Raw genomic sequence first — 21,357 nt, 5'->3', positions numbered from 1 at the left:
TTATCTCGCGTGTCCTGCATTGCATATAATCAATGCAACGCTGGGGAATGATTTAACAAAAGTGCATTTGCAAAAAAAGCACAATCGTTGGATGACTGTACCTAACCATAAACACCAATGCCTTTCTTAAAATCAATACACAGAAGTATATATTTTTAAACCTGCATATTTAGCTAAAAGAAATTCAGGTTAGTAGGCAATATTAACCAGGTGAAATTGTGTCATTTCTCGTGCGTTCTTTGCACACAGAGTCAGGGTATATTCAACAGTTTGTGCAGCCTGGCTCATTGCGAACTAATTTGCCAGAATTTTACGTAATTATGACACAACATTGAAGGTTGTGCAATGTAACAAGAATATTTAGACTTAGGGATGCCACCCATTAGATAAAATACCGAACGGTTCCGTATTTCACTGAAATAATAAAAGTTTTGTTTCCGGATTCGACCATATTAATGACCAAAGGCTCGTATTTATGTGTGCTTTCATGCGTTTTGCCAGCAGCTCTTCGCAAGCACAGCGCTGTTTATGACTTCAAGCCTATCAGCCTAATGGCTGGTGTAACTGATGTGAAATGGCTAGCTAGTTAGCTGGGTGTGCGCGAATAGCATTTCAAACGTCACTCGCTCTGAGACTTGGAGTAATTATTCCCCTTGCAGAGGGGAATAAGGGCCGCGGCTTTTGTGGAGCGATGGGTAACGCTGCTTCGAGTGTGGCTGTTGTCGATATGTTGCTGGTTCGAGCCCAGGTAGGGGCGAGGAGAGGGACGGAAGCTATACTGTTACACTGGCAATACTATAGTGCCTATAAGAACATCCAAAGGTCAAAGGTATATGAAATACAAATGGTATAGAGAGAAATAGTCCTATAGATACTATATTAACTACAACCTAAAACCTCTTATCTTGGAATATTGAAGTCTCATGTTAAAAGGAACCACCAACTTTCATATGTTCTCATGTTCTGAGCAAGGAACTCAAACGTTAGCTTTTTTACATGGCACATATTGCACTTTTACTTCTCCAATACTTTGTTTTTGCAGTATTTAAACCAAATTGAACATGTTTCATTATTTATTTGAGGCTAAATTGATTTTTATTGATGTATTATATTAAGTTAAAATAAGTGTTCATTCAGTATTGTTGTAATTGTCATTATTACAAATAAAAATAAAAAAAATCGGCAGATTCATCGGTATAGGCTTTTTTGGTCCGCCAATAATTGGTATCGGTATCTGCGTTGAAAAATCATACTCAGTCGACCTCTACTACTTATAGTCTCGTTATTGTTATATTTTTTAAAATGTTTTTGTTTACTTTAGTACAGAGAATCTCTTTAAAACCTGTTGTGACTAGGGGGCAGTATTTTCATTTTTGGAAAAATAACATTCCCGTAGTAAACGGGATATTTTGTCAGGACAAGATGCTAGAATATGCATATAATTGACAGCTTAGGAAAGAAAACACTCTAAAGTTTCCAAAACTGTAAAAATATTGTCTGTGTATAACAGAACCGATATTGCAGGCGAAAGCCTGAGAAAAATTTAATCCGGAAGTGCCTCATGTTTTGAAAGCGCTGCGTTCCAATGCGTCCCTATTGAGCAGTGAATGGGCTATCAACCAGATTACTCTTCCTATGTATTCCCGAAGGTATCTACAGCATTGTGACATAGTTTTACGCATTTATGTTGAAGATACCCGTAAGCGGCTACTTTGCGCAAGTGCTCACCTGATGGCTCCCATAGTGACTCTCGCGAAATATACAGAGGTAGCCATTATTCCAATCGTTCCTACTGAAAAACGAATTGTCCCGACGGATATATTATCGAATAGATATTTGAAAAACACCTTGAGGATTGATTATAAACAATGTTTGCCATGTTTCTGTCGATATTATGGAGCTAATTTGGAATATTTTTCGGCGTTTTCGTGACTGCAATTTCGGGGCGATTTCTCAGCCAAACGTGAAGAACAAACGGAGCTTTTTCGCCTACAAAAATAATATTTTGCGAAAAAAGGAACATTTGCTATCTAACTGGGAGTCTCGTGAGTGAAAACATCCGAAGCTCATCAAAGGTAAACGATTTAATTTGATTGCTTTTCTGATTTCCGTGACCAAGTTATCTGCTGCTAGCTGGACAAAATGCTATGCTAGGCTATTGATAAACTTACACAAATGCTTCCCTAGCTTTGGCTGTAAACCATATTTTGAAAATCTGAGATGACAGGGTGATTAACAAAAGGCTAAGCTGTGTCTCAATATATTTAATTTGTGATTTTCATGAATAGGAATATTTTCTAGGAATGTTTATGTCCGTTGCGTTATGCTAATGAGTGTCAGTCGATGATTACGTTCCCGCATGCGGGATGGGGAGTCACTAGAGGTTTAACTTTGTTTGTGCACCGTTCACCATGCATGGCATGCCCTGCAGGAAATTTGTTTTGTAGAACAACTGTGGGAATGTCCATTCTGGTGACTTTTCTACTCCATTTAAAATATAATTTTCGCCTTGAGAATTGAGGCTGGTGTGTTATTTAGAAATAGGCATTATCACCTGTAGCCCAACTGATGCAGTATAGTGGCTATAAATAAATAGTCGGAAGCATGGGGTTGTATTTGTGCTAATCCTTAGCTAGATCAGTGCTTCAAACCTTTTTAGTCATACCCCCTTTCATCATGGGGAAACATCCTATCCTCCCTCGCCTCCCCCAATTGAATGAACTGCTACTATTATTACACAAAAATATGGTATAAGAATGACAGAATTATTCAAATTGAGTTGATAAATTAACCTTTTACTCATCAAGAAACAGTACATACAAATTCCAGTACATGTTTTTCCCTTCCCAATTGAAATCAAGAAGAAAAACATGTATAAAGAAAAAAAAAACACAATCTTACCAATGTGCCAAATGCATCCCTATCAATATATCAGTTAATAAGGTGGGCCAATTTATATTGTAGATATACACTGCTCAAAAAAATAAAGGGAACACTAAAATAACACATCCTAGATCTGAATGAATTAAATATTCTTATTAAATACTTGTTTCTTTAAATAGTTGAATGTGCTGATAACAAAATCACACAAAAATGATCAATGGAATTCAACCCATGGAGGTCTGGATTTGGAGTCACATTCAAAATTAAAGTGGAAAACCACACTACAGGCTGATCCAACTTTGATGTAATGTCCTTAAAACAAGTCCAAATGAGGCTCAGTAGTGTGTGTGGCCACCACGTGCCTGTATGACCTCCCTACAACGCCTGGGCATGCTCCTGATGAGGTGGTGGATGGTCTCCTGAGGGATCTCCTCCCAGACCTGGACTAAAGCATCCGCTAACTCCTGGACAGTCTGTGGTGCAACGTGGCGTTGGTGGATTGAGGAGACATGATGTCCCAGATGTGCTCAATTGGATTCAGGTCTGCGGAACGGGCGGGCCAGTCCATAGCATCAATGCCTTCCTCTTGCAGGAACTGCTGACACACTCCAGCCACATGAGGTCTAGCATTGTCTTGCATTAGGAGGAACCCAGGGCCAACCGCACCAGCATATGGTCTCACAAGTGGTCTGAGGCTCTCATCTCGGTACCTAATGGCAGTCAGGCTACCTCTGGCGAGCACATAGAGGGCTGTGCGGCCCCCCAAAGAAATGCCACCCCACACCATGACTGACCCACTGCCAAACCGGTCATGCTGGAGGATGTTGCAGGTAGCAGAACGTTCTCCACGGCGTCTCCAGACTGTCACGTCTGTCACATGTTCTCAGTGTGAACCTGCTTTCATCTGTGAAGAGCACAGGGTGCCAGTGGCAAATTTGCCAATCTTGGTGTTCTCTGGCAAATGCCAAACGTCCTGCACGGTGTTGGGCTGTAAGCACAACCCCCACCTGTGGATGTCGGGCCTTCATACCACCCTCATGGAGTCTGTTTCTGACCGTTTGAGCAGACACATGCACATTTGTGGCCTGCTGGAGGTCATTTTGCAGGGCTCTGACAGTGCTCCTCCTGCTCCTCCTTGCACAAAGGCAGAGGTAGTGGTCCTGCTGCTGGGTTGTTCCTACCTTCCTACGGCCTCCTCCACATCTCCTGATGTACTGGCCTGCTCTGGACACTACGCTGACAGACACAGCAAACCTTCTTGCCACAGCTCGCATTGATGTGCCATCCTGGATGAGCTGCACTACCTGAGCCACTTGTGTGGGTTGTAGACTCCGTCTCATGCTACCACTAGAGTGAAAGCACCGGCAGCATTCAAAAGTGACCAAAACATCAGCCAGGAAGCATAGGAACTGAGAAGTGATCTGTGGTCACCACCTGCAGAACCACTCCTTTATTGGGGGTGTCTTGCTAATTTCCTATAATTTCCACCTGTTGTCTATCCATTTGCATAACAGCATGTGAAATGTATTGTCAATCAGTGTTGCTTCCTAAGTGGACAGTTTGATTTCACAGAAGTGTGATTGACTTGGAGTTACATTGTTGTTTACGTGTTCCCTTAATTTTTTTGAGCAGTGTATATCGCGTGAATTTCAATTTTGCGGAATTACATTTTCACCATTAAAATGCACCTTTATAATAAAGCATTTCATGCATCATCTCATTTGCAGACTTATGTAAGAGCCTACTATTCCTAACATTACAAGTAGATTGGATAGTCATAATTTCGGCTGATAATATAACTCAATCACAGTTAGCAAAAAAAGACGTGAAAAAGTGGAGTAGAGTAGGCCTAGGCTATATCAGATATGTTTCTATTCCTTGTTTTGCACAGGAACATTTTTGACTTTTCTAAACATATTTCATGCAATTCTACTGCAGCTGTGCACCTGCGTGTGTTAATTTCACAGACTCAGACGTTTGGCAGTGCTTTAGCGAGCTACCGTGACAAAAATATTTGTAGATATGCAAACAGCAATTTGCAAGAAAGGAGAAAGAGAGTGAGAGCAGGAACTCTGGGAGGTGGGACCTGTTTCTTCTAACCAATCAGATTAGGTTTTCATAGACCAGCAAAAACTGGTTGGTGGCAGCTCACATGGGCTGGTGGTTGGAAGAGCGCACTTGTTCGAAATGGAAAAGCATCACAGTAGCTATTGATAAAGAAGAACATTAAGATGAAGCAGCTGCTTTATAAATGGGATGCACTGTTGAGCACTACAACCCGAGGGGTTCGTGCTGATTGCACGGAGCTTGTGACAGCCGGTTAAATGGTGTCCCTTGAGACGGCAAGAACAATATGTATGTCAGGAGAAGTGCAGTATTATCATAAGGAGACATGTACTTGGAATAAGGAGGAGGGATAAAGAGAGGCAGAGGAGGTGGATAGAGAGCCATTTATTATGTTCAACATAGGAGGGCCAAGCACAGGAATCAGCTCTTTCAGTAGTTTAGTTGGAATAGGGTCCAGTATGCAGCTTGAATGTTTAGAGGCCATGATTATTTTCATCATTGTGTCAAGAGATATAGTACTAAAACACTTGAGTGCCTCCCTTGATCCTAGGTCCTGGCAGAGTTGTGCAGACTCAGAAGAACTGAGCTTTGAAGGAATACGCAGATTTAAAGAGGAGTCCGTACTTTGCTTTCTAATAAACACAATCTTTTTCTCAAAGAAGTTCATGAATTTATTACTGCTGAAGTGAAAGCCATCCTCTCTTGGGGAATGCTGCTTTTTAGTTAGCTTTGCGACAGTATCAAAAAGGATTGATAATTTCGGATTGTTCTTATTTTCCTCAATTAAGTTGGAAAGATAGGATGATTGAGCAGCAGTAAGGGCTCTTCGATACTGCACGGTACTGTCAACTGCATCTAGGGTATTGCGCAAGGTTAACCTCTTGCTTCTACTTAGAGCTCTGGAAATGCAAATGCGCTACGCTAAATGCTAATAGTATTAGTTAAAACTCAAACGTTCATTAAAATACACATGCAGGGTATCGAATTAAAGCTACACTCGTTGTGAATCCAGGCAACAAGTCAGATTTTTAAAATGCTTTTCGGCGACAGCATGAGAAGCTATTATCTGATAGCATGCACCAATACACTCCAACACAAAAGCACAGCAGGGGACGTAAACAAAATAATTAGCATTTCAGCGTTACACAAACCGCACAATAAAATAGAAAACAGTCATTACCTTTCACCATCTTCTTTGTTGGCACTCCTAGATGTCCCATAAACACTATTGGGTCTTTATTTTGATTAAATCGGGCCATATAAAGCCAAGATATCGTTATATGTAGACTGTGTGATAAACGAAAAAAACAGCGATTTCACAACGTAACGTCATTTTTTTTAATTCAAAAAGTAGGCGATAAACTTTCACAAAACACTTCGAAATACGTTTGTAATGCTACTTTAGGTATTAGTAAACGTTAATAAGCGATAAAAATCATCAGGAGGCGATGTAAAAATCATTAGCTGTCGTCTTGGAAAAAATTTCACGAGAGAGCTCTTCCAAATGATCTGGGCGGAGACTGGAGGTAAGTGGTTCCCCTGATTCGGTTCAACCAAGAATCAAAGATGATTCAATTCACAAGACTCTAGACAACATGGGGATGCTGTGGGAGTTGAATCCTCGGTCTTATCTAATTCGGCTCACTGTGAACAATTGCTGGAAGTGGCGCAAGGATATTTATTTCCATTTTCTGTGATCAGGTTTTCCTGCGCTTTCCGATGTAACGCACGTTATGTTATAGCCACAGTCGTGATTTAACCAGTTTTAAAAACGTCCGAGTGTTTCCTATCCACACATTCACACATATGAACGTACTATATTCCTGGCATGAGTAGCAGGGCGCTGAAATGTTGCGCGATTTTTAACAAAATGTTCAAAAAAGTAGAGGGTAGGAGCAACAGGTTAAATTGAGTTCCTCAGTTAGGTGGTTAACTGATTTTTGTCCTCTGACGTCCTTGGGTAGACAGAGGGAGTCTGGAAGGACATCAAGGAATCTTTGTGTTGTCTGTGAATTTATAGCACTTTTTTGATGCTCCTTGGTTGGGGTCTGGGCAGATTATTTGTTGCAATTGCAAACGTAATAAAAGGGTGGTCCGAAAGTCCAGGATTATGAGGAAAAACATTAAGATCCACAAAATGTATTCCATGGGACAAAACTAGGTCCAGAATATGACTGTGACAGTGAGTAGGTCCGGAGACATGTTGGACAAAACCCACTGAGTTGATGATGGCTCCGAAAGCCTTTTGGAGTGAGTCTGTGGACTTTTCCATGTGAATATTAAAGTCACCAAAAATGTGAATATTATCTGCTATGACTACAAGGTCCGATAGGAATTCAGGAAACTCAATGAGGAACGCTGTATATGGCCCAGGAGGCCTGTAAACAGTAGCTATAAAAAGTGATTGAGTAGGCTGCATAGATTTCATGACTAGAAGCTCAAAAGACGAAAACGTCTTTTTTTTTTGTAAATTGAAATTTGCTATCGTAAATGTTAGCAACACCTCCGCCTTTGCGGGATGCACGGGGGATAGGGTCACTAGTGTAGCCAGGAGGTGAGGCCTCATTTAACACAGTAAATTCATCAGGCTTAAGCCATGTTTCAGTCAGGCCAATCACATCAAGATTATGATCAGTGATTAGTTCATTGACTATAATTTCCTTTGAAGTAAGGGATCTAACATTAAGTAGCCCTATTTTGAGATGTGAGGTATCACGATCTCTTTCAATAATGACAAGAATGGAGGTCTTTATCCTAGTGAGATTGCTAAGGCGAACACCGCCACGTTTAGTTTTGCCCAACCTAGGTCAAGGCACAGACACGGTCTCAATGGGGATAGCTGAACTGACTACACTGACTGTGCTAGTGGCAGACTCCACGATGCTGGAAGGCTGGCTAACAGCCTGCTGCCTGGCCTGCACCCATGATTTGTCTGCTGGGCGCTGTTCTCAGATAAATCGCATGGTATGCTTTTTCCGTAAAGCCTTTTTTTAAATCTGACACCGTGGTTGGATTAACATGAAGTTAATCTTTAAACCGATGTATTACACTTATGTTTTATTAATTTTTATAATTAGTATTTCTGTTTTTGAATTTGGCGCTCTGCAATTTCACTGGATGTTGCAACATGGCCAACCAAAAATAATTTACTGAAACTTCTTACAAATGACTGAGTCACCCATGATTCACCAAATTATATTTTGAAAATAGGAAGGAAAGTACTTTAAGCATATGTTTTCATTTCAGTCTCCTCCATCTCCTCTAACCGAAGCTAATTGTATGTATTTTTAATCATGTAAAATTAACAGCCATACAGAAAAGTCATGTGAAGGTGAAATTACAGAGGAGGAACTTCTTGATGCAAATAAAGCCTTTAAGTCTGGGAAAACTCCAGGGCCAGATGACATACCAGTTGAGGTATACCAAACCTTTTTTGATATACTTAGAGAACCGTCATTAGCATGTTTTAACCACTCCTATGTAAATGGTAGATTATTGGACACTCAACAAGAAGGTCTGATTTCATTATTTCTGAAACAGGTTACAAGTGGGAAATATAAAGATCCAGTCCATAAAAAAATTGGAGGCCCCTTACTCATTATTCATTCTAATCAGACAGGTTTTTACATGGACAATACATTGGAGATAATATAAGGCAAGTACTGGAAACAATAGAACACCATGAAAAAACGAGGAAACATAGCTGACTTTGAAAAATCTTTTGATGAAGTACAACTGGACTTTATTTATAAATTTCTTGAACATTTCAATTTTGAAGAATCTCTTATAGAATGGGTTAAAATCATGTATACTAACCCTAGGTGTAAAATAGTAAATAATGGCTACTTCTCAGAAAGTTAAACTGTCAAGGAGTAAAACAAGGTTTTCCATTTATTTATTATGGCCTTTGAAATGTTAGCTATTAAAATCTGATCCAACAATAATGTAATAATATAAAATAATAAGGTATTAGCAATGCAGGGCTTAAAATCAAAGGTGTCATTGTACACTGACGATTCATTTTTTCTTTCAAATCCACAACTTGGATCCCTCCACAGCCTCATAGAGGATCTAGATATTTTTTCGAACCTCTGGATTACAACCAAATTATAATAAGTGTACTATATTAAGTATTGATCACAAAAAAATACAACTTTTACATTACTCTGTAGTTTACTAATATAATGGTCTGATGGTGATGTGGATATACTCGGTATACATATCCCGAAAGAAATAAATGATCTCACTCCAATACTATGTTGGGGATACACGTTCCAGATTAGGAACACCCCCCCACACCTCCAGCTGGAATGTGACGCATGGGACGCAAGAAATATTCCAAAAAATATTTAACCTCCACACATTAACAAGTCCAATAGCTCAAATGAAAGATAAACAAGTTGTTTATCTACCCAGCAAGTCAGATTTCTAAAATGTTTTACGGCGAAAACATAGCACATATTTATGTCAAACCACCACCGCAGACATAGCTCATTAGCATAGCCAAGTAGGAAAAAATATGCAATCAACAAACGCAGGATCAAAAGAAAAATCATTTCACTAACCTTTTGAAATCTTCATCAGATGACAGTAATATAACATGTTACACAGTACATTCATTTTTTTTCAATAATCTGCAATATATATCCATAAATCTCTGTTTACAATGACGCATCGTTCAAAAAATGCTACTAAAATGTCAGGAGAAATGACGATAGCTCCGGCAGATAACGTCAGCTAACAAGGAATACACATCATAAAATTTGACTAAATATGCATGTTCTACATATGTATAGGAAGATACACTTCTTCTAAATGCAATCACTGTGTTACATTTATTTTTAAAGTTACAGGTTGCGTTCACTAGGCTATACTAGGAGTCGGCGCTCCAAAAGTAGCATTATGGCTCCTCTATCTTGGAGTCGACAGAAACCCAAATTTACCACATAAATATTCCCTTACCTTTGCTGTTCTTCCATCAGAAGACCTGGAAGGGATTATACTTACCAAAACAGCGTTTAGTTTTCAAATCTGTGTCTTTCGGTTCTCAAAAACGACACATTTCGGTCGAAATGTAGCCAAAATTCAAGTGGATGCGCACCAAAACGTCGAAATTACATATTATATGTCGAGTAGACTTGTCAAACTATGTTCATAATTAAGCTTTAACATGTTATAAAGGTGCACAGAAATCGTGAGGACAAACAGAAACACACTCGTCGTTTAATCGATCCTGAGGAAAAGACATCACCCGACCAGAGCGCGCATAAGCGTACCCTTTTTTTTCGCGTGACCGAGACCTTTCGGCACGCTCAAACTCTCATGAGCGAGCGATTCTCACAATGAGAAGCCCCATTGAAAGCAGGCTTCGCGCTGAACACGTACAGACTGTTCCCAGAGCTGTAACTGTTTGGGAAGTGCGTATGCGATGACATCAAAGTTGGGCCAACTTTTTCCATGACAAGAGAGACTTTGGGAGAATGCATGCCCTGAGAGTTCTGCTTTACATAGAGACAAAATTTAGAAGCTTTAGAGTGTTTTCTATTCGATAATATTTTTTATATGCATATATTAGCAACTTTTGACAAAAATGTATCCTGTTTAATATGGGTACACAATTCCTCCAGAAGGGGCAGTAATCAGCCCTAGCCCTAAAGTGTATCTTTGTAACTATATGTAGAACATGTATATTTAGTCATGTTTATTGCTTGTTATCTGACGTTATCTGTCGGAGCTATCATCATTTCTCCGGACATTTGAGTAGCATTTTTTGAAATGTTGTCATTGTAAACAGAGATTTATGGATATAAATGGCATATTATTGAAAAAAACATAAATGTACTGTGTAACATGTCATATTACTGTCATCTGATGAAGATTTTCAAAAGGTTAGTGAATTATTTATTTTTTAATCCTACTTTTAAATTTTATATTTTCTGGGACAAAATGGCTGCCTCTTGTCTTTTGTTTCGGTGGTGATCTAATATATATATGTGCTATGTTTTTGCCGTAAAACATTTTAGAAATCTGACTTGCTGGGTAGATGAACAAGGTGTTTATCTTTCATTTGAGCTATTGGACTTGTTAATGGGTGGAGGTTAAATATTTCTAAGAATATTTTTTTGCATTTTTTTGCATTTTGCGTTATGGTAATGAGCTTGAGCCGTAGTCACGATCCCGGATCCGGGATGGGTAGCATCAAAGAAAATTGGCAGAAAATGATCTTGCTACTATGGAAAGGTAAATACCTTTTAGATTTGTTGAAAAATCACCCTGATTAACTCTTAAGTAATATCCCAGTTTGCCTATTTGCTTATGGTCTTTCCTACACCTAGCGAACAGTTATTTAAATTATATGAGAAAACAATATTAGATTTTATTTGGAATGGCAAGCCGGACAAATTTAAACGGGAATATTAATATAATGAATATGAATTCGGGGGGCAAAAATGATTAAATATTAAAGCATTAGACCTGCCACTAAAGGCTTCGGTCATACAAAAGTTATACTTAAATCTGAACTGGTTCTCTGCAGGAATTGCAATATTTACCTGGAGCTAACCCTGCAGATAGCACTACTGGGTGATCTGAAAAGTCAGAGTCAATCGATCAATAATATAATAATACTTTTAGCAAAAATGTTTATTTTCAATTTACAATCTGTAGAAATAATAGAATGGTTCAGAACTTTTGTGAAACATCACAGCACAGTGGGAAAATATATGGTTATTAGAACAACAAGATAACTAATGAAAAACATACTGTGCCCGTAAAACGTATATAGGTTTAAGAACTTTTGAGAAAGAGCACAGTTTGAAAGATATGGCAAATCAAACCGGATGGATACCAGACATAGATGGGAGAGGTTGAGGGTAGAGGAAGGACAGGAGTAAAAACAAACAAAATAGAACTATTGTAAAATAGACTGTGTCCATGAAATATTTAGAGTATGTATAAACTGGAAACACAGGCCTAAGTGTTGTTGTTCACTACTTTGCTCCAATTGGGGGAGGGGTGGTAGGGTTGGAGTGTAATAGGACAATATATATATATTTTTTTTTAAAGATGTATATGTATATAAACTCAGCAAAAAAATAAACGTCCTCACTGTCAACTGCGTTTATTTTCAGCAAACTTAACATTTGTAAATATTTGTATGAACATAACAAGATTCAACAACTGAGACAAATACAGAACAAGTTCCACAGACAAGTGACTAACAGAAATGGAATAATGTGTCCCTGAACAAAGGGGGGGGTTCAAAAACAAAAATACTAGTCAGTATCTGGTGTGGTCACCAACTGCATTAAGTACTGCAGTGCATCTCCTCCTCAAGGACTGCACCAGAGTTGCCAGTTCTTGCTGAGAGATGTTACCCCACTCTTCCACCAAGGCACCTGCAAGTTCCTGGACATTTCTGGGGGGAATGGCCCTAGCCCTCACCCGTCGATCCAACAGGTCCCAGACATACTCAATGGGATTGAGGTCCGGGCTCTTTGCTGGCCATGGCAGAACACTGACATTCCTGTCTTGCAGGAAATCACGCACAGAACGAGCAGTATGGCTAGTGGCATTGTCATCCTGGAGAGTCATGTCAGGATGAGCCTGCAGGAAGGGTACCACATGAGGGAGGAGGATGTCTTCCCTGTAACGCACAGCATTGAGATCACCTGCATTGACAACAAGCTCAGTCCGATGATGCTGTGACACACCGCCCCAGACCATGATGGACTCTCCACCTCCAAATCGATCCCACTCCAGAGTACATGCATCGGTGTAACGCTCATTCCTTCGATGATAAACGCGAATCCGATCATCACCCATGGTGAGACAAAACCGCGACTCGTCAGTGAAGAGCACTTTTTGCCAGTCCTGTCTGGTCCTGCAACGGTGGGTTTGTGCCCATAGGCAACGTTGTTGCCAGTGATGTCTGGTGAGGACCTGCCTTAGAACAAGCCTACAAGCCCTCAGTCCAGCCTCTCTCAGCCTATCGGGGACAGTCTGAGCACTGATGGAGGGATTGTGATTTCCTGGTGTAACTCTGGCAGCTGTTGTGGCCATCCTGTACTTGTCCCGCAGGTGTGATGTTCGGATGTACCGATCCTGTGCAGGTGTTGTTACACGTGGTCTGTCTGTCTACTGCGAGGACGGTCAGCTGTCCGTCCTGTCTCCCTGTAGCGCTGTCTTAGGCGTCTCACAATACGGACATTGCACATTTTTTACCCTGGCCACATCTGCAGTCCTCATGCCTCCTTGCAGTATGCCTAAGGCACATTCACGCAGATGAGCAGGGACCCTGAGCATCTTTCTTTTGGTGTTTAGTGTGAGTCAGTAGAATTGCCTCTTTAGTGTCCTAAGGTTTCATGACTGTGACCTAAATTGCCTACCGTCTGTAACCTGTTAGTGTCTTAACGACCGTTCCACAGGTGCATGTTCATTAATTGTTTATGGTTCATTGAAGAAGCATGGGAAACAGTGTTTAAACCCTTTACAATGAAGATCTGTGAAGGGTCCTGAAAAAAGGAAAGTTTCTTGATATATATGTATGCATATGTATTTATACGTTTGTATGGATGTGTATATGTATGTATTTATTGATTGATTGACTTTGACTTTTCAGATCACCCAGTAGTGCTATCTGCAGGGTTAGCTCCAGGTAAATATTGCAATTCTTCAGCAATTCCTGGATCTGTGATGAAAAACAAGCTACAGTCGTGGCCAAAAGTTTTGAGAATGAAACAAATATTAATTTTCACAAAGTCTGCTGCCTCAGTTTGTATGAAGGCAACTTGCATATACTCCAGAATGTTATGAAGAGTGATCAGATGAATTGCAAAGTCCCTCTTTGCCATGCAAATTAACTGAATCCCCAAAAATATGTCCATTGCATTTCAGCCCTGCCACAAAAGGACCAGCTGAAATCATGTCAGTGATTCTCTCGTTAACACAGATGTGAGGGTTGACGAGGACAAGGCTGGAGATCAATTTGTCATGCTGATTGAGTTCGAATAACAGACTGGAAGCTTCAAAAGGAGGTGGGTGCTTGGAATCATACACTGCTCAAAAAAATAAAGGGAACACTTAACCTCTAGTGTCGAACAATCCCGTATCCGGGAGCGTAATCATAGCCTCAAGCTCATTACCATAACGCAACGTTTCCTATTCATGAAAATCGCAAATGAAATGAAATAAATATATTGAAACACAAGCTTAGCCTTTTGTTAACAACACTGTCATCTCAGATTTTCAAAATATGCTTTAACCAAAGCTACACAAGCATTTGTGTAAGAGAATTGATAGCCTAGCATAGCATTAAGCCTAGCATTCAGCAGGCAACTCCTCCACAGCCATATAAGGAGTCATTGCCATGAGGCGGTTTCAAGAAATGCGGCACTTCCTGATTGTATTTTTATCTGGGTTTTGTCTGTAACATCAGTTCTGTGGCACTCACAGACAATATCTTTGCAGTTTTGGAAACGTCAGAGTGTTTTCTTTCCAAAGCTGTCAATTATATGCATAGTCGAGCATCTTTTCGTGACAAAATATCTTGTTTAAAACGGGAACTTTTTTCATCCCAAAATTAAAATATCGCCCCCTATATCCAAGAAGTTAAACAACACAATGTAACTCCACGTCAATCACACTTCTGTGAAATAAAACTGTCCACTTAGGAATCAACACTGATTGACAATACATGGAAATTATAGGAAATTAGCAAGACACCACCAATAAAGGTGTGGTTCTGCAGGTGGTGACCACAGATCACTGCTTCCTGGCTGATGTTTTGGTCACTTTTGAATGCTGGCGGTGCTTTCACTCTAGTGGTAGCATGAGACGGAGTCTACAACCCACACAAGTGGCTCAGGCAGTGCAGCTCATCCAGGATGGAACATCAATGCGAGCTGTGGCAAGAAGGTTTGCTGTGTCTGTCAGCGTAGTGTCCAGAGCATGGAGACGCTACCAGGAGACAGGCCAGTACATCAGGAGACGTGGAGGAGGCCGTAAGAAGGCAACAACCCAGCAGCAGGACCGCTACCTCTGCCTTTGTGCAAGGAGGAGCAGGAGGAGCACTGCCAGAGCCCTGCAAAATGACCTCCAGCAGGCCACAAATGTGCATGTGTCTGCTCAAACGGTCAGAAACAGACTCCATGAGGGTGGTATGAGGGCCCGACGTCCACAGGTGGGGGTTGTGCTTACAGCCCAACACCGTGCAGGACGTTTGGCATTTGCCAGAGAACACCAAGAATGGCAAATTCGCCACTGGAGCCCTGTGCTCTTCACAGATGAAAGCAGGTTCACACTGAGCACATGTGACAGACGTGACAGTCTGGAGATGCCGTGGAGAACATTCTGCTGCCTGCAACATCCTCCAGCATGACCGGTTTGGCGGTGGGTCAGTCATGGTGTGGGGTGGCATTTCTTTGGGGGGGCTGCACAGCCCTCCATGTGCCTGCCAGAAGTAGCCTGACTACCATTAGGTACCGAGATGAGATCCTCAGACCCCCTGTGAGACCATATGCTGGTGTGGTTGGCCCTGGGTTCCTCCTAATGCAAGACAATGCTATACCTCATGTGGCTGGAGTGTGTCAGCAGTTCCTGCAAGAGGAAGGCATTCATGCTATGGACTGGCCCTCCCTTTCCCCAGACCTGAATCCAATTGAGCACATCTGGGACATCATGTCTCGCTCCATCCACCAACGCCACGTTGCACCACAGACTGTCCAGGAGTTGGCGGATGCTTTAGTCCAGGTCTGGGAGGAGATCCCCCAGGAGACCACCCGCCACCTCATCAGGAGCATGCCCAGGCATTGTAGGGAGGTCATAAAGGCACGTGGTGGCCACACACACTACTGAGCCTCATTTTGACTTGTTTTAAGGACATTACATCAAAGTTGGATAGTGTAGTGTGGTTTTCCACAAATCCAGACCTCAATGGGTTGATAAATTTGATTTCCATTGATCATTTTTGTGTGATTTTGTTGTCAGCACATTCAACTATGTAAAGAAAATATTTAATGAATGAAAATATTTCATTCATTCAGATCTAGGATGTGTTATTTTAGTGTTCCCTTTATTTTTCTGAGCAGTGTATGTATTTATATGTGTAAGTATATGCAAAAAATATATAAATATATCTGACTGAGATTATGTGTTCCAGTGTGAAGATGATGGGTCACCCATAGGTATTATTGTTATTAGAGACAAACCAGGGTGAGCAATATTAAGAAGTTTCAGGTAAGTAACAAAAGTGTATTACTAGTACAGGGGCAGGCAAAACGACAGGTCAAGGGCAGGCAAAGATCAGTAAACCAGATAGGGTGCAAATCGTCCAGAACGGCAGGTTGTCTCAAGGTCAGAGCAGGCAGGGGTCAATAATCCAGTGTGGTGTAGCAAGGTACAGAATGGAAGTCAGGGTCAGGGCAGGCAGAATGGTCAAAACCATGAAACACTAGAAAACAGGAACTAGAACAGACAGGAGCAATTGGGAAAAACACTGGTAGGTTTGAACTGGCAACAGACAAACAAAACACAGGTTTAAAAACACTGGGGATAATGGGGAAGATTGGCGACACCTGCAGGGGGGTGGAGACAAGCACAAAGACAGGTGAAATAGATCAGGGTGTGACAAATATGTCTAGTACATCATACTTCAACTGAGTCCCACAGGTATTTCACTTTAAATAGGAATATGTTCAGTCATAAATTATCTCACCAAATGTGGGTAATGTATAACCACACATCAACTCATAGGGAATCTATCAACAGTCTAAAAAGGAAGTATTCTAAATCCACAGAGGCCCTTTCAGGATGGTGCTACCATAGAGAGGATGCTGAAAAACCTGGCCAAAGATGGCTGCCAGTTTCTACTGGATTAAGTCTTTCTGGGTCTTGTATGACAGTGATGTGTTGTATATTGTATTCATGTGATGTGTTTAGGAGATGACCAACAAGGCCATATCAGATTGGTGGTTGAGTGCATCAAAGGGTCACCTTTAAAAATGCAAACAAGAGGAAAGAGGGAGGACTTCCTTTTCAGGAAACTCCCTGCTGTAAGTGTTTTTTCCCCCAGGGAATTCTTTATCAGAAATACACATATATTGTTCTAAACTACATAAGATTGTTAAATAGTTAACCAATTAGCTACCCGGACTATCTGTATTGACCCTTTTTGCACAAACTTTTTTGACTACTCACATATGCTGCTGCTACTGTTTATAGTCCTAGTTAGATGTACATATCTACCTCAATTACCTTGTACCCCTGCACATCGAATCAGTACTAGTTCCTCCTGTATATATAAGTTACCGTTACTCATTATGTATTTATTATTACAGGTTTTACTTTTTAATAATTTCTCGTTTCTTTCTCTCTGCATTTTTGGGAAGGGCCCTTAAGTAAGCATTTCAACATTAGTATATATTTGTTGTTTACGAAGCATGTGATGAATACAATTTTATTTGAACTATTCAGTCAAGTAATAACACAATTTGGAAATATCCCTGATGCCCAAATATCACTGATGCTACATGACCTGACAGACAACAAGATAATGTCCCTCCTCACCTGGGACTTTACAAAAGTAAGTCTGTACTGCCCTCTCTGTGACTAATGTACAGTATATGGCCCTGTCTTTTGGTTAATCATGTCACATGACCTACACTGTAGATTTGAACCTTTATTTTATTTTCCAGAAATGAAAATTAAACCAAAAATGAAATCAATTGTATGAGGATGGTGCTGGGCAACCTGACATAAAAAGAAAGGGGGACAGTGTCACGCCCTGGTCTAAGTATTTTGTGTTTTCTTCATGTATTGGGTCAGGCCAGGGTGTGGCATAGAGTTTTTGTATTGTGGTGTGTTTTGTCTTGGGATTTTGGAATGTGTGTATAGTGGGATTGTAGCTTAGTGGGGTGTTCTAGGAGAGTCTATGGCTGTCTGAAGTGGTTCTCAATCAGAGGCAGGTGTTTACCGTTGTCTCTGATTGGGAACCATATTTAGGCAGCCATATTCTTTGGTTGTATTGTGGGTGATTGTCCTGTGTGTCTTGATGTCCTGGTTAGAGGTTAGTAGACACTTGTATAGGCTGTTTTCGGTTTTCGTTTTGTAGAGTTAGTGTTTTGTTGTGTGTTACGTTTGTTTATTAAAGATGAATCACAATAGACACGCTGCAGTTTGGTCCGACTCTCCTTCACCATTAGAAAGCCGTTACAGAATCACCCACCACAGGACCAAGCAGCGTGTCAACAGGAAGGAGCCACAGGAGAAGCGACAGGTGCAGCAGGAGCAACAGCAGCAGCAGCAAAGGCAGCAGCAGGAGAAGCAACAGAGGCAGCAGCAGCAGTGGGAGAGGCTGCACTCTTTGGATAAATGGACTTGGGAGGAGATCCTTGACGGAAAAGGACCCTGGGCAGAGCCATGGATGGAATTGGAGCTGTCGGCGAAGCAGAGTGCTGAGTCTGAGAGTGTGGAGGATGTAGTGGACAGAGTAGAAAGAAAGCTGTTGGCGTGGCATAGTATGCACGGCATACCAGTGCCAGCACCACGCATCAGGCCTACAGTGCGTCCCGCCTGTCCAGCGCTGCCGGAGCCTCCCGCCTGTCCGGGCGCCGCTGCGGAGCTCCCGCCTGTCCGGCGCCGCTGCCGGAGCGTCCCGCCTGTCCGGCGCCGCTGCCGGAGCTTCCCGCCTGTCCGGCGCTGTCAGAGCTACCGCCTCATGCCAGAGCAGCAGCTACAGTGGGAGAGATTGCACTACCTGGAGAAATGGACATGGGAGGAGGTACTGGACGGTAAAGGACCCTGGGATCAGCCTGGAGATTATTGTCGCCCCAAAGCCGAGCTGGAGGCAGCAAAAGCAGAGAGGCGGCATTATGAGGAGCTAGCACGACAGAGCGGATGGAAGCCTGAGAGTCAGCCCCAAAATTTCTTGGGGGTGGCTCACAGGGAGTATGGCTACGCTAGGTAGGAGACCTACGCTAACTTCCTGTGGTTACCGGGGGGGCTAGAGAGACCGGGCAGGCACCTTGTTATGCAGTGGTGCGCACGGTGTCCCCAGTGCGGGTGCATAGCCCGGTGCGGTATATTCCAGCTCCTCGTATCGGCCGGGCTAGAGTGGGCATTGAGCCAGGTAAGGTTGGGCAGGCTCGGTGCTCAAGAGCTCCAGTGCGCCTGCACGGTCCGGTCTATCCAGTACCACCTCCACACCCCAGCCCTCCGGTAGCAGCTCCCCGCACCAGGCTTCCTGTGCGTGTCCTCGGTTCATTACCACCAGTGCCAGCACCACGCATCAGGCCTACAGTGTGTCCCGCCTGTCCAGCGCTGCCGGAGCGTCCCGCCTGTCCGGCGCCGCTGCTGTCCGGCGCAGCTGCCGGAGCCTCCCGCCTGTCCGGCGCCGCTGCCGGAGCCTCTCGCCTGTCCGGCGCCGCTGAAGCGTCCCGCCTGTCCGGCGCCGCTGCCGGAGCCTCCCGCCTGTCCGGCGCCGCTGCCGGAGCGTCCCGCCTGTCCGGCGCCGCTGCCGGAGCGTCCCGCCTGCCCGGCGCCGCTGCCGGAGCGTCCCGCCTGCCCAGCGCCGCCAGTGCACCCAGTCTGCCCAGCGCCGCCAGTCTGCCCAGCGCCGCCAGTCTGCCCAGCGCCGCCAGTCTGCCCAGCGTCGCCAGTCTGCCCAGCGCCGTCTGAGCCACCCGTCTGCCCAACGCCGCCAGTGCCGCCAGTCTGCCCAGCGCCGCCTGAGCTACCAGTCTGCCCAGCGCCGCCAGTCTGCCCAGCGCCGCCAGTCTGCCAGGATCAGTTAGATCCGCCATTCAGCCAGGATCCGCCAGTGTGCCAGGATCCGCCAGTCAGCAAGGATCCGCCAGTCTGCCAGGATCCGCCAGAAGTGCCAGTCAGCCAGGATCTGCCAGATCCGCTTGTCAGCCAGGATACGTCAGTCAGCCAGGATCTGCCAGATCCGCTAGTCAGCCAGGATCCGCCAGTCAGCCAGGATCCGCCAGGATCTGCCAGAGCCGCCAGTCAGCCAGGATCTGCCAGATCCGCTAGTCAGCCAGGATCCGCCAGTCAGCCAGGATCCGCCAGTCAGCCAGGATCCGCCAGTCAGCCAGGATCCGCCAGTCAGCCAGGATCTGTCGGAACCACCAGCCAGCCAGGATCTGGTAGATCCATTAACCTGCCTGAGATTCCTCTCACTCCTGAGCTTCCTCTCACTCCTGAGCTTCCTCTCACTCCCGAGCTTCCTCTCACTCCCGAGCTTTCTCTCACTCCCGAGCTTTCTCTCACTCCCGAGCTTCCTCTCACTCCCGAGCTTCCTCTCACTCCCGAGCTTCCTCTCACTCCCGAGCTTCCTCTCACTCCCGAGCTTCCTCTCACTCCCGAGCTTCCTCTCACTCCCGAGCTTTCACTCCCGAGCTTCCCGAGCTTCCTCTCACTCCCGAGCTTCCTCAGTCCCGAGCTGCCTCAGTGCCGAGCTGCCCCTCAGTCCCGATCTGCTCCTCAATCCAGTGGGTTTCTGGGTGAGGACTACTAGGCCATGGTCGGGCGGCGAGGGTGGACTATCCAGGGACGCGAGGAGAGGGACTAAGACATTAATGAGTGGGGTCCACGTCCCGCGCCGGAACCGCCACCATGGACAGACGCTGGCCACCCGGACCCTCCCTATTTGTTTTGAGGTGCGTTCGGGAGTCCGCACCTTAGGGGGGGAGGGTTCTGTCACGCCCTGGTCTAAGTATTTTGTGTTTTCTTCATGTATTGGGTCAGGCCAGGGTGTGGCATAGAGTTTTTGTATTGTGGTGTGTTTTGTCTTGGGATTTTGGAATGTGTGTATAGTGGGATTGTAGCTTAGTGGGGTGTTCTAGGAGAGTCTATGGCTGTCTGAAGTGGTTCTCAATCAGAGGCAGGTGTTTACCGTTGTCTCTGATTGGGAACCATATTTAGGCAGCCATATTCTTTGGTTGTATTGTGGGTGATTGTCCTGTGTGTCTTGATGTCCTGGTTAGAGGTTAGTAGACACTTGTATAGGCTGTTTTCGGTTTTCGTTTTGTAGAGTTAGTGTTTTGTTGTGTGTTACGTTTGTTTATTAAAGATGAATCACAATAGACACGCTGCAGTTTGGTCCGACTCTCCTTCACCATTAGAAAGCCGTTACAGACAGTTTGATAAAAGGTTAAAAGGTAGGCAGCGATATGACCTAGATGCAGAAAGTAGTGCTGAGCGATTTGTGCTTTTCGAAGGTAAGTTTGGTTTTGGTTCGATTATTAAAAAATAATCACGTTTTCCGATTTTGGTTTCAAATTATATTTTTACATTAAATGCACTATGCATTATGTGAGTTGAATGTGATTTTTTTAAAATCCCCTGATGGTAGTTTATCATTACCGCTTATCACTCACTTATTGACCATCATTTATTCACATTACT

Source organism: Oncorhynchus nerka, linkage group LG22 (genome assembly GCF_034236695.1).
Source record: "Oncorhynchus nerka isolate Pitt River linkage group LG22, Oner_Uvic_2.0, whole genome shotgun sequence".
NCBI classification, from domain to species: domain Eukaryota; kingdom Metazoa; phylum Chordata; class Actinopteri; order Salmoniformes; family Salmonidae; genus Oncorhynchus; species Oncorhynchus nerka.
This window is presented reverse-complemented; position numbering follows the sequence as displayed.